This window comes from Vitis riparia, chromosome 16 (genome assembly GCF_004353265.1).
Source record: "Vitis riparia cultivar Riparia Gloire de Montpellier isolate 1030 chromosome 16, EGFV_Vit.rip_1.0, whole genome shotgun sequence".
Classification (NCBI taxonomy): domain Eukaryota; kingdom Viridiplantae; phylum Streptophyta; class Magnoliopsida; order Vitales; family Vitaceae; genus Vitis; species Vitis riparia.
The window spans coordinates 21,590,743-21,604,998 of record NC_048446.1 but is presented as its reverse complement, the minus strand read 5'-3'; the positions used below and the strand labels follow the sequence as shown (position 1 = coordinate 21,604,998).

Genomic DNA, 14,256 nt, shown 5'->3' with positions numbered 1-14,256 from the left:
GTTCTCCTGAAGCTTCCGATACTTCCGACCGACATCTTGAGATATTTTGCTTTAGATATTTGTTGTCTAAATCCCCAAAGTCTCCTTGTAACCCACTTATCATAGGATTCCTTAGTCTTTAAGTAAGAAAAAGGGTGAATAACCTCATATATAAGTTTGTAATTTTCTTGAGAAGAATTATTATGTAATTGGTGGAAGGAAGAAATATATTTTACAGAGCACTTGCTCTGTTTTTCCTTCATATATTTATTTTCTTGATTAGTTTTCTTTCTAGCCAAACAAGCTCTGAGGAAGTTTCCTCAAAGAATGAGTGGCTAGACTTTTAGTTCCTTGGAGTTAAGGTTGCCGGGAAAGGTTCCAAGTGCAAGAATTTATAGCTTTGTGGTTTCAGCCATTAATGAAGAGAAAGTGTGATCCTTTAATGATTTCTATGTTTTTAGTTAACTTAAAACACCTTCAATTCACTTGAGCCAACACGTGGTAAGGCAAGTGATCTTCGTCCATGGAGATGCACTAGTTTACCTCTTGCGAGCTTTTGGGAAGTGACTTGAAGGTAGGATTTTCTAGAATTGCCAACACTTGGTAAGCTTTTGGACTCCAAGGAGACATCCATTAGTTATCTCTTGCAAGCTTGAGATGGGAAGTCCAAAGTTAAAGATCACCTTAAATGGCAAATGCTAGGTGAGAGGCACGAGCCATTGCAAGTTGCATCAGTGAGAGGGAATTAGAGCTGAAATCCGTTTAAAGGTTACATCTGTACACCACCAATTAGAGAATCAACTATATGTTAATTCTCTAATGCGAGGAAATGAACCAAATGACCGGAGCTCTGTTTTTGGCATAAGGAACCTCCCCTGTGAACCTAAACCTCCAAGGAATGTTTTTCTTCATAAGTAATTTCCATTACTTTCTTTTTAGTTAACTTTAAACAAAACCTCATTTAAACAAAGTTTGTGTTTTATTTCTTAAGCTAACCTTGAAATGAAAATGCACCAATTTAACTTTGAATTGGTATCAGTTAAGAGTTGAAAACCCTTCCCAGCGAACGATCCTAGAGCCACTATGCTATATTAGCTAAAGCTATCCTAATGCATGGTGATATAGGTTATAAATTTTGTTGATCACTTCCTCAGCCAAGGAGCACCAGCTGGACATGAATCAGCTGAGACACCAATTGGGAACGAATCAAATGGCGCCATTGCCGGGGAAGGTGCCAACTTCATAGTGTTATTATTTCAAAGTACTTGTGGTTTTCATCACAAGTTTGGTGAATTTTCCTTCATTTTTCTAACTCTTTTAGTTGTTTCTTTTACTCGTTTATATTCTAGCATAGCTTTTAATTTAGTTTTAGTTAATCGAACTCTTTTTGGTAGTTTTGTTTTTGTTTTCCTCTATTTTTGTTTTTTTTTTCTTTGTTACAGTTGATACTAGTTGTGTATGCCAAAGTGGATATGAGATTGTGGAGGAAGGCTTGTTAAACTTGAAACACCTCATAACAAGGAGTTGGAAGTAATCTTGAACATCATGGAAACTACACCTGAGGATCAGCATAGTCACCATGATCATCAGTACAATCCCAATGAATTCAGATCAATGAGGGACCGTATACGGATTCGTATGAGTGCACCATCATGTATAGTGCCCCCTACAGAGCAGCTAGTGATCAGACCCCATATTGTGCCACTTCTGCCAACTTTCCATGGAATGGAAAGTGAGAATCCTTATGCCCATATCAAGGAATTTGAAGATGTTTGTAATACATTCCGAGAGGGAGGAGTATCCGTACTTGGACTAATTTACAAGCTGAATTCCTCAAGAAGTTTTTTCCTACTCACAGAACAAATAGCTTGGAAAGGCAAATTTCAAACTTCTCAGCGAAAGAGAATGAGAAATTCTATGAGCGTTGGGAAAGATACATGGAAGCCATTAATGCTTGCCCTCACCATGGCTTTGATACATGGCTGTTGGTGAGTTATTTCTATGATGGGATGTCTTCCTCAATGAAGCAACTCCTCGAAACAATGTGTGGAGGGGATTTCATGAGTAAAAATCCTGAGGAAGCTATGGATTTCTTGAGTTATGTAGCTGAAATCTCAAGGGGATGGGATGAACTGCATAGAGGAGAAGTGGGAAAGATGAAGTCTCAACCAAATGCTCTTCATGCTAAGGCTGGGATGTACACCTTGAATGAAGATGTTGAAATGAAAGCAAAATTTGTAACTATGACAAGAAGAGTGGAGGAGCTAGAACTGAAAAAGATGAATGAAGTGCAAGCTGTTACTGAAACACCAGTGCAAGTAAAGCCATGTTCTATTTGTCAATCTTATGAACACTTGGTGGAGGAGTGCCCTACAATTCCAGTTGCTAGAGAAATGTTTGGAGAACAAGCAAATGTCATTGGACAATTCAAGCCCAATAGCAATGCTTCATATGGCAATACTTACAACTCAAGTTGGAGGAATCATCCAAATTTTTCATGGAAGCCAAGAGCACCTCAGTACCAACAGCCGGCTCAACCATCTCAACCATCTCATCAAGCTTCAAGTCTTGAACAAGCAATAGTGAATCTCAGCAAGGTTGTGGAAGATTTTGTTGGAGAACAAAAGTCCATCAACTCTTAACTCAGTCAAAGAATTGACAGTGTAGAGAATACTTTGAATAAAAGGATTGATGGGATGCAAAATGACTTATCTCAGAAGATAGATAATCTCCAATACTCAATCTCAAGGCTCACTAATTTGAACACAGTGCAGGAGAAAGGTAGATTTCCTTCTCAGCCTCACCAAAACCCCAAGGGTACCCACGAAGTGGAAATTCATGAGGGAGAATCTTCATAGGTGAGAGATGTTAAAGCCTTGATCACTCTAAGGAGTGGTAAAAAGGTTGAGTCACCAACACCCAAGCCATATGTTGAAGAGAACCAAGAAGAAGAGACAAAGAAGAGGGAAGAAATGAAAGGAAAGAAGAAAGATAATAGTGAAGGGAAGAAGGACCATGATTCAATAGTGAATGTAAATTCGGAGAAAGAGCTTATTAAGGAAGAATTGATGAAGAAACGTACATCTCCACCTTTTCCTCAAGCTTTACATGGGAAAAATGGGATAAAAAAATGCATCAGAAATCCTTGAAGTATTGAGCCAAGTGAAGGTCAACATTCCATTGCTGGACATGATTAAGCAAGTTCCATCATATGCCAAGTTCCTAAAGGACCTGTGTACTATCAAAAGAGGGTTGAATGTGAATAAGAAAGCCTTCTTGACTGAGCAAGTGAGTGCCATCATACAATGCAAATCTCCTTTGAAGTACAAAGATCCGGGATGTCCTACCATTTCAGTCATGATTGGAGGAAAGGTAGTGGAAAAAGCTTTGTTAGATTTGGGAGCAAGTGTGAATTTGTTACCATATTCTGTTTATAAGCAATTAGGACTTGGTGAATTAAAGCCAACATCAATCACCCTATCTTTAGCTGATAGGTCAGTGAAAATTCCAAGGGAGATAATTGAGGATGTTTTAGTTCAAGTTGATAATTTCTACTATCTAGTAGATTTTGTTGTTCTTGATACTGATCCTTTAGTTAAGGAAGCTAATTATGTTCCTATCATCCTTGGAAGGCCATTTCTTGCTACTTCAAATGCAATCATAAATTGTAGGAATGGACTTATGCAACTCACTTTTGGCAACATGACACTTGAGCTTAATATCTTTCATATGTCAAAGAAGCTAATTACTCCGGAAGAAGAAGAAGGTCCAGAAGAGGTATGCATTATTGACACTCTAGTGGAGGAGCATTGTAATCAAAATATGCAAGACGAGTTGAATGAAAGTCTTGAGGATCTTGAAGAAGGGTTGTCTGAACCCGCTGATGTCCTTGCTACTCTACAAGGTTGGAGGAGGAAAGAAGAGATCCTACCTTTATTCAATAAAGAGGAAGGACAAGATGATGTAACAGAAGAATTCCCGAAGCTCAATTTGAAACCTCTGCCCATGGAGTTAAAATATACATACCTGGAAGAAAATAACCAATGTCCCATTGTTATATCTTCATCTCTTACCGGTCATCAGGAGATTTCTCTACTTGAAGTTCTTAAGAGGTGCAAGAAAGCAATAGGATGGCAAATATCTGACTTGAAAGGAATCAGTCCTTTGGCTTGTACACATCACATATATATGGAGGAAGAAGCTAAACCAATTCGTCAACCTCAAAGAAGATTGAATCCTCATTTACAAGAGGTGGTGCGAGCTGAGGTGCTGAAGCTACTTCGAGCAGGTATTATTTACCCTATATCTGACAGCCCTTGGGTGAGTCCTACTCAAGTGGTACCAAAGAAGTCAGGGATTACTGTGGTTCAGAATGAAAAAGGAGAAGAAATTACTACATGCCTCACTTCAGGTTAGAGGGTGTGTATTGATTATAGAAAGTTGAATGTTGTAACCAAGAAAGATCATTTTCCATTGCCATTTATCGATCAAGTGTTGGAGAAAGTCTTTGGCCATCCGTTCTATTGTTTCTTGGATGGGTATTCAGGGTATTTTCAAATTGAAATTGATGTTGAAGATCAGGAGAATACCACTTTCACATGTCCGTTTGGAACATATGCCTACAAAGAATGCCTTTTGGTTTATGCAATGCACCTGCAACATTCCAAAGATGTATGCTTAGTATCTTCAGTGATATGGTGGAGCGAATTATGGAGGTTTTCATGGATGATATCACCATATATGGAGGTACATTTGAAGAATGCTTAGTAAATTTGGAAGCGGTTCTTAAAAGATGCATTGAAAAAGACTTGGTGCTCAATTGGGAGAAATGCCATTTTATGGTACATCAAGGAATTGTCCTTGGCCATATCATCTCCGAGAAAGGCATTGAAGTTGATAAAGCAAAGGTGGAACTTATTGCCAAATTGCCATCCCCAACCATTGTAAAAGGAGTAAGACAATTTCTTGGCCATGTAGGGTTCTACAGAAGATTTATACAAGACTTCTCTAAGCTTTCAAGGCCTCTTTGTGAACTTTTAGCTAAGGATGCTAAGTTTATTTGGGATGAAAGATGTCAAAAGAGTTTTGATCAATTGAAGCAATTTTTGACAACTGCTCCAATAGTAAGGGCTCCTAACTGGTAATTACCCTTTGAAGTAATGTGTGATGCCATTGACTTTGCTATAGGAGTTGTACTTGGCCAAAGAGAAGATGGGAAACCCTATGTGATCTACTATGCAAGCAAAACATTGAACGAGGCTCAAAGAAACTACACAACTACAGAGAAAGAATTATTAGTTGTGGTGTTTGCTTTAGACAAGTTTCGTGCTTATTTGGTAGGGTCTTTCATCATTGTTTTCACTGACCATTCGGCCTTGAAGTATTTATTGATGAAGCAAGATGCAAAAGCAAGGTTGATTAGATGGATTCTTTTGTTACAAGAGTTTGATCTCCAAATCAGAGATAAGAAAGGGGTGGAGAATGTGGTAGTTGACCACCTTTCAAGATTAGCTATAGCACATAATTCCCATGTATTACTTATTAATGATGACTTTCCTGAGGAATCACTTATGTTGCTAGAGAAAGCTCCTTGGTATGCTCATATTGCTGACTATTTGGTTACTGGTGAAGTTCCAAGTGAGTAGAAAGCGCAAGACAGGAAGCACTTCTTTGCAAAGATTCATACTTATTATTGGGAAGAGCCCTTCCTTTTCAAGTATTGTGCAGATCAGATCATAAGGAAGTGTGTCCCTAAAGAAGAGCAACAAGGGATCCTCAGCCATTGCCATGAGAATGCCTGTGGAGGCCACTTTGCCTCTCAGAAAACAGCCATAAAGGTCTTGCAATCAGGGTTTACTTGGCCATCGCTTTTCAAAGATTCCCACATCATGTGTAGGAGTTGTGATAGATGCTAAAGATTCGGGAAGCTTACAAAAAGAAACCAAATGCCCATGAACCCCATCCTTATAGTTGATCTTTTTGATGTTTGGGGTATTGACTTCATGAGACCTTTTCCAATGTCTTTTGGTAACTCTTATATATTGGTGGGGGTGGACTATGTTTCCAAATGGGTGAAGGCAATCCCCTGTAAACATAATGATCACAGAGTGGTTCTCAAATTTCTTAAGGAGAACATCTTCTCAAGATTTGGGGTGCCCAAGGCCATAATCAGTGATGGAGGTACTCATTTTTGCAACAAACCTTTTGAAGCCCTATTAGCCAAGTATGGAGTGAAGCATAAGGTAGCTACACCTTATCATCCTCAAACTTCCGGACAAGTGGAGCTAGCAAACAGGGAAATAAAAAACATACTGATGAAAGTGGTCATTACAAGCAAAAAAGATTGGTCTATTAAGCTACATGATTCGTTATGGGCATATAGAATAGCTTATAAGACTATTCTTGGCATGTCCCCCTATCGTCTCGTCTATGGCAAAGCATGCCACCTCCCTGTGGAAGTTGAATATAAGGCTTGGTGGGCAATCAAGAGGTTGAACATGGACTTGATCAGAGCTGGGGCAAAGAGGTGCTTAGACCTTAATGAGATGGAGGAATTAAGAAATGATGCTTACATCAATTCCAAAGTTGCAAAACAGAGGATGAAGAAGTGGCATGATCAACTAATCTCCAACAAAGAATTGCGGAAAGGACAAAGAGTCCTACTCTATGACTCAAGGCTCCATATCTTTCCAGGGAAGCTCAAGTCAAGATGGATAGGTCCTTTCATTATTCACCAAGTACATCTCAATGGAGTGGTGGAATTACTAAATTCTAATGGCATAGACACCTTTAGAGTCAATGGTCATCGCCTTAAGCCATTCATTGAGCCGTTCAAGCCAGAAAAGGAGGAAATCAACCTCCTTGAGCCACAAAAATCCTGATCAGAGAAGGGTTAGATGGACTTGGTTGCACCAAAGTCCATAATTTTGTTAAATATGTTAATTTTTAAGTTTTGTAAATTATTTGATTGTAATTTTGGTCTTGAATTATGTTAATTGTAACTAACTTTTTGAATGATTAAAGTCAAGGAGGAATTGCAAGAAAATCGAAAGAAGCTACTCTGAGCTGATGCCATTCCCAACTCATCAGAGCCATCACAGGCCCCTCCTTTTGTTGATCAACCTATGCCTCATCAAGAGGTACCACTCCATGTCACTCAAGAGGTACCACTTCCTCCTTATTTTTCAATCGCTTTTGTCACATTGAGGACAATGTTCGGCTTGGTTGGGGGGAGATTTGAGGAAGGAAGTATTGTTAATAATGCTAAGTTATTTTGGTAATTTAGTTGCTTTTTGCTTAATTTTAAAATTTTTTAAGTTTTTATTCTACTCTCCATGGTTATCAAGGAAAAATTCTCAAAAATGAAAAGAGAGAAATTGAATTTTTGTCTTTTTACTTGACTTAGATTTTGTATTATGTTTACTAAAGTTGATGAATTGTTGAAACTTCTATTGAATTCAACCTTAGTTCTTCCACTTTAAGCTATTCACACACTGTGAACAATATGTTCTGATTATACGATGAAAAACTATTTCCCTCTTGACTTAGGAAAATTTTAGACTTGGTACATTTGACCTCATTTAATAGTGTTGGGACACCTTATAAAAGGCTAATGAGCCTTTGAAAAAATATGTTTGCTTGCCTTGAAACCCGAGCAAGGTCCGAGAGGTATATGGTGAAAATCTTTAAAACATGGTGCCCTAAGCCTTAATTGGTTGGGAGTCACCGACCGCAATGCTCGTTACAAGGGTGAATAGGTGGAGTTTAACATACTGTAGGTGCTTGGGTATTAAAATTTATTCTCAAAAGTCCAGGGTAAAATCCAAGGAGTTAGTGGTTGAAAGATCCTTAAAACTTGATGCCCTAAACCTTAATTGGTTGGGAGTCATCGATGGACCCCCATTACATGGACAATTTAGAAAATAATACCTTTAAGCCTTATACTCCTACAATGAAAAAAAAAATTTGTGAAAAAAGAGGTGCGTTCTTAACCTATTGGAGGTTGATTAGTTTGCTAAGCTGTGAAAAAGAACTAGGTTGGGGGGAGAGATTAGTTCAACATACTATATTCGGAAGCTAATAAATAACACCTAGATTTTTGTGGAAGAGTAAGGTTTGACCCTTTGGGAGTGGAAACTCTTTTAAAGCTTAAATTTGCATAATGCCTTCTCTTTAAGAATTGTGATTAGACAAGTTATTTGATAACTCTTGTTGAAGTTTGAGTTTTATTTCTTTAATGTTCCATGTGAGAGTTAGATCATCATGCCACTTGAAAATTGTTTTTTGATCAGCATGATGTTGTAAATAATAGTACTGTTTATTTTTATTTTTCTCTCCTTCATTGCTAAGAGACTAGCAATATGTCGGTTGGGGAGAGTGATTACTACTCAAAAAGTGCTATTTGATAGCTTGTAGTAAACTCTTTTAAACACTTTTGAGTAATAGTTATCACCTTTTAACCCAATTAACATATTAAGGACCCTTGTAATCAATTCTAATCAAATTGTGTTAAGTTTTGGTGTTTTGATAGCTTTTTGATCACCAAAGCAATCAGAGATTGAGGAGAGTTCTTTGGAATCCATGGCATAGCAATGGAAAGCTAAAAAACATGTAGAACCGAAGCTTTGAAGTCCTTTGCCATAAGCAAATCCGGAATATAAGGAGTAAAAGATGTCCGGACAGGGTGTCCGGATAGGATGACGGCGGAACGTGGGCTGTAGCAAGGCTTGGTCACTTTAGTCAATGATCCGGACAACATATCCGGATAGGATATGCTATCGTCTGGGTGTGATGTTCACGAGTGCCATGTGCTTCTCCCTAAGGGAGTCCGTATAGGGGAGCGCGCCACATGTCCTCTTGGGGAATCCGGATGGAGTTGATCCAGATAGCCATGCGCACTCCGTGTCATCCGGGAGAGGGGTCCTTACACCTTGCACACACAGACGGTCCCCTTTACGGCATAGCTCATTCCACCCGGGGAGGAATTCCGTCCGCCGACATTTCACATCTGGAATTCCGTCCGCCAAAATTTCACATCCAGCGCCTGACATCCGGATGGGAGAGGAGGACGTTTCAACTTCTCCGGTCAGACATATCCGGATCCTCTGATAGCGCTTACTCGGAGAGTTTTTCTCTCAGTATACAATGCCACGGTGTTCTCCTGAAGCTTCCTGATATTTTCGACCGACATCTTGAGATATTTTGCTTTAGATATTTGTTGTCTAAATCCCCAAAGTCTCCTTGTAACCCACCTATCATAGGATTCCTTAGTCTTTAAGTAAGAAAAAGGGTGAATAACCTCATATATAAGTTTGTAATTTTCTTGAGAAGAATTATTATGTAATCGGTGGAAGGAAGAAATATATTTTATAGAGCACTTGCTCTGTTTTTCCTTCATATGTTTGTTTTCTCGATTAGTTTTCTTTCTATCCAAACAAGCTCTGAGGAAGTTTCCTCAGAGAATGAGTGGCTAGACTTTTAGTTCCTTGGAGTTAAGGTTGCCGAGAAAGGTTCCAAGTGCAAGAATTTATAGCTTTGTGGTTTCAGCCATTAATGAAGAGAAAGTGTGATCTTTTAATGATTTCTATGTTTTTAGTTAACTTAAAACACCTTCAATTCACTTAAGCCAACACGTGGTAAGGCAAGTGATCTCCATCCAGGGAGATGCACTAGTTTACCTCTTGCGAGCTTTTGGGAAGTGACTTGAAGGTAGGATTTTCTAGAATTGCCAACACTTGGTAAGCTTTTGGACTCCAAGGAGACATCCATTAGTTATCTCTTGCGAGCTTGAGAAGGGAACTCCAAAGTTAAAGATCACCTTGAATGGAAAATGCTAGGTGAGAGGCACGAGCCATTGCAAGTTGCATCAGTGAGAGGGAATTAGAGCTGAAATCCATTTAAAGGTTACATCTGTACACCACCGATTAGAGAATCGACTATATGTTAATTCTCTAATGCGAGGAAATGAACCAAATGACCGGAGCTCTGCTTTTGGCATAAGGAACCTCCCCTGTGAACCTAAACCTCCAAGGAATGTTTTTCTTCATAAGTAATTTCCATTACTTTCTTTTTAGTTAACTTTAAACAAAACCTCATTTAAACAAAGTTTGTGTTTTATTTCTTAAGCTAACCTTGAAATGAAAATGCACCAATTTAACTTTGAATTGATATCAGTTGAGAGTTGAAAACCCTTCCCAGTGAACGATCCTAGAGCCACTATGCTATATTAGCTAAAGCTATCCTAATGCATGGTGATATAGGTTATAAATTTTGTTGATCACTCCCTCAGTCAAGGAGCACTAGCTGGACATGAATCAGCTGAGACACCAATTGGGAACGAATCACTAAGTTTACTATTTTCAAGTTAAATACAATGGTCCCAAAAATAATTTGGATTTTGAGCACTCCGGGTTGAGGTGTGATTTCATACCCAAATTGCCCTCCCCATTCAGCCATGTCAGCGTCCACATATGATAAACCAAAAAATAAAATAAAAAAAACCAAAAAAAATACATCCCTCCTCACACATTTCTTTATCCGTCTTAACTGTCTCTCCACCGGCACTAAACTCAAATACTCTATCTGTTCATCTCCCTCTCAAAACCCACCATTTCTGAAACCCTAACCTCTGCCTGGTCTTCATCTCAATCTGAAGAACCTAAATCCTGTGAAGCCTAACCTGCTATTTTCCTATATATCCCTGAAATCTCTAGAATCCCGGGAAACCAACCCTAACCTCTTCTTCGTGAGTCAACAACGTAGATTGAAGAATTTGGGGAAACTGTATCTGCTCTCTTCGTCTTTGTCTACAGATCCAGCTCCGAATCTCTATCTTCATCACCATCATCAGGTGATTATCTTCTTTACTAGTCATTTGAATCATGTTTCTCTCCCTCGTTTTCTGTTTTTGTTGATGTATTTTTTTTGTAGATTTATTTATGGTTTATTTGTGTTGGTTTATTTTCACATTGATGGAGGGGAGATTATGTAGGGTTACAACATTTTTGGAATCCAAATATTATTATTCGATTTAGGTTTTGAGTGGTGCACATTTGGAAACAAATAGGTTATAAATTTCTTTGGGGAAGTTGTGTTTTAGGAGGCCCATATGAACAGATCCATAAAACACAGGGATGGAAAAAAAAAAGCAATTTTTTTTGTTTTCCTTGGGGGTTTTGCAAGGATTTTCTCGGAAATCAAACTAGGATGAATTTTCCTGGAAATCAAATGGGGGATGGATTTTCTTGGGATCCAAACGGGGGTTTAAAAAAAAAAAATTAATAACGTGATTAGATTAGCACCTGCGAGAATTGAGAGTGGCAGAGGAAAATAAGGCCTTTCTAGGGATTCTCTTGTCTAGAGGGAAACTTCAGAAAATGGCTCCTTGATGGCCGAATGAGAGAAGTGGGTCACCCTTTTGAATTTTGGATTTAGTATGAAAAAAAAAGGAAACAAATCATGAGCACAATTTGCTCCATATAAATAATTATTAATTATCCATTTTAATTTTTATTAAATCAGCTGATAATCTATTGTGTCTTACACTTCATTTATGATTTGGCTGAAATGAGTTCTAATTCATGGCTATGGATATCGCAAATACACATGCTGTTTGTTGTTACCCAGAAAATTATGCCTTCAAGCTAAGTTGAGTAATTAGTATGGCTACTACAATTTTTAAGATTTATGTCCATGGCATTTTGATATCTTGTGAAAATTATGCTTGCTCTTCAGTTTGAAGATTGAATTACTATTTCCAAAAAAAAAAAAAAAAAAAAAGGTTTCAATATGGAAATCTATTAAAATTGGAAAATTGAGAAAAGGGTAAGGTTAAAAATATGATTGGTTTTGCAGCCCTAATCAAGTTTTAACTGACTCAAACAACACTGTAGGAAATATTAGCCATGAAATAGGAGGAGAAAGTATCTCGAATTTGTCTAATGTTGGACCTCAAGAGCATCATAATATAACAGTGGAAAAACTAGATGATGAGTGTTTAAAAGATGGTTCTCAGTAGAATTCTGAGTTCCCTCCTGCTTATAGTAATGCAAAATGCAAACAAAACCATGAAAACATTATGATTCAAGCCAAGATACAAAGTAAGAACACAAATGAATCAGTTAGACCTTCCACTAGGCCTGGTAAGGCAAACCAAAAAATCGACTTGAAAACCCCAGTTGGGGAGAGAGCAAGCAGTTCTGGAAAGAAGACTAAGAGGAAATTAGATTACAATATACAGGTCAGTTGTTCTCAGGACTTCTCTTTATAAAGTCTATTTTACTTTTCCTTTAACTTATGTGCATTAATTATAAAAACCTGGCTGTTCATCAAACATATTGATTTACAATTTGATGACTATTTACTGACTGACATTTCCATTATGATCAACCAGATATATTCTCAATAGTTTCTCAATTTATATAGTGATTATGATATTGAAGGTGATTAAAATCTCTAGTTAGGAATTATTTTCTAAGTGAAGGAATTGATGGGACAATTCTTATTCTAATATAACAATATGATGCAATATGATAAGTCTTGTATATAATGGTGTTGCTAACTAAGATATGTTAGCATTTGGGTTTCCTATAACATTTACGTAGATAGCAAATGAAATGTCATCATCTAGGTACCTTAACAACCTTGGTGCTTGAAATAGCATTTAACCTTGAGTTAGTTCTTACTCATGATTACTGTAACTTGGAAATTGGGGGTTCATGAGATGGGATAGGACGCAGCTATTATTGTTGGTTGGTTGATGTAACTTTCTGATGTTCTTAGCATGTTTCTATCTGCAATTTTGTTGCCCATTTGTTTTAATTTATCTGGGTTTGTTTTTATTTATCTGTTTTATTGTTTCTTAACTTTATTCTATAGCTTTTTTTCTTTCCTTCTTAATGTGTTTTATTTAGGTAACGCATCCTAGCATAAAAGAGAGAACAGAAGTGTCAATTGTTTCTCCAGAATTATTGAGTTTGAAACGATCCAGATCAGGTAAATTTGTAGCAATCCCTCTCCTGGTGTCCTGTTTATGTAATAGCTAAAATAAAAGAGCATTGACCTACTTGTTTTTCATCCTCTCATGCATTTATTTTCTGTATGTTTTTTAATTGTAACCTATCTTTGGCGAACTCCTCAAAAGTGTTATTATTTTACTTCACAATAAATTTGTTGCTACAAATTATACTCGTTATTGGTTAAATCAATGTCCCCTGTGGGGGCTGGGGTGGTGGAAGAAGATGGTAGTTCTGAAGGGAAGAAGTCATTGTATTACATTTTTCATCACATTTGGATGTTTTCATTTTATTTATTATATTGCTTGTACTGAGTCTAATATATTACAAATTATTAGTTGTTAATTGAAAACAAACCAATTCATTTAATAGAAAATGAGTATAACACGACAAGAAGGATTAATTATCGTTAAGAAAAAAATAACAACAGACCAAGACATGGATAAGGATAACCAAAGCAAAAGTAACAAACTCAAGTGAAAAAAATCCCCTACTAAAGGGTTTAAATAAGAAGCTATTCCCATAGCCAAAAGTCTGATATTTCATGTAGGATCAATTTTGAACTTCTGCCAAAAAAGGTAGTAGAAAATCTAAATGATATAATTTCTTGAAATCTTTTAAGCATGAACCTTTTGCCTTGCTATGCTATGAAATTTGGTAATGAATGATTTTATCACCATGGGATGTTTGGATACACCCTTTATAAACCAAAAAATGTTCTTTCATCTTCTATGTATACTCATATGTTGCTTTCCACATTTGTGTTAGCTTTTCTATTTATCAAGTTTAATTTTTTGCAGGAAGACTACTTTTACCTTCCCTAGATTTCTGGCGCAACCAAAAGGCAGCTTATGATGCGGTTCGTGATATCTTCCTACCTCATACATGGTTTCAATTCAAGTTTGCAAGTTGAATTGAAATGAAGTGTTTGCACCTCTCTAAAATGAAAATGAAGAGCTTGAATCTCCAGAGTTTCCAATGTTGTGGAAAAATGAGTTTGGTTTGGGCAAAAGAAAGATCCTGAGATTTTTTAGTGCCATGAGAAAAAATATTGGATATCTCAATTTATTTAAATAATTTTAAAAATCATTACATTTTTAAGAACTTTTGTATCTCATATACAAAAAATATTAATATTTTTTATTTTTAAAATTTATGACAAGAAGTATAATTAGATAGATATTAAGTTAGGGGTGCAACTTGGGCAGAATACGGACCCAACTTGTAGACTTGGACAATCATTTTCAGTACTCGGGTTGGGCAA

General features: G+C 37.1%; 1 pseudogene; it reads left to right on the top strand.

Annotated features, from left to right (window-relative positions):
* Window positions 1–2,705: 2,705 nt before the first annotated feature.
* LOC117934026 lies at window positions 2,706–6,704 on the top strand (annotated as a pseudogene).
* The last annotated feature ends 7,552 nt before the right edge of the window (window positions 6,705–14,256 follow it).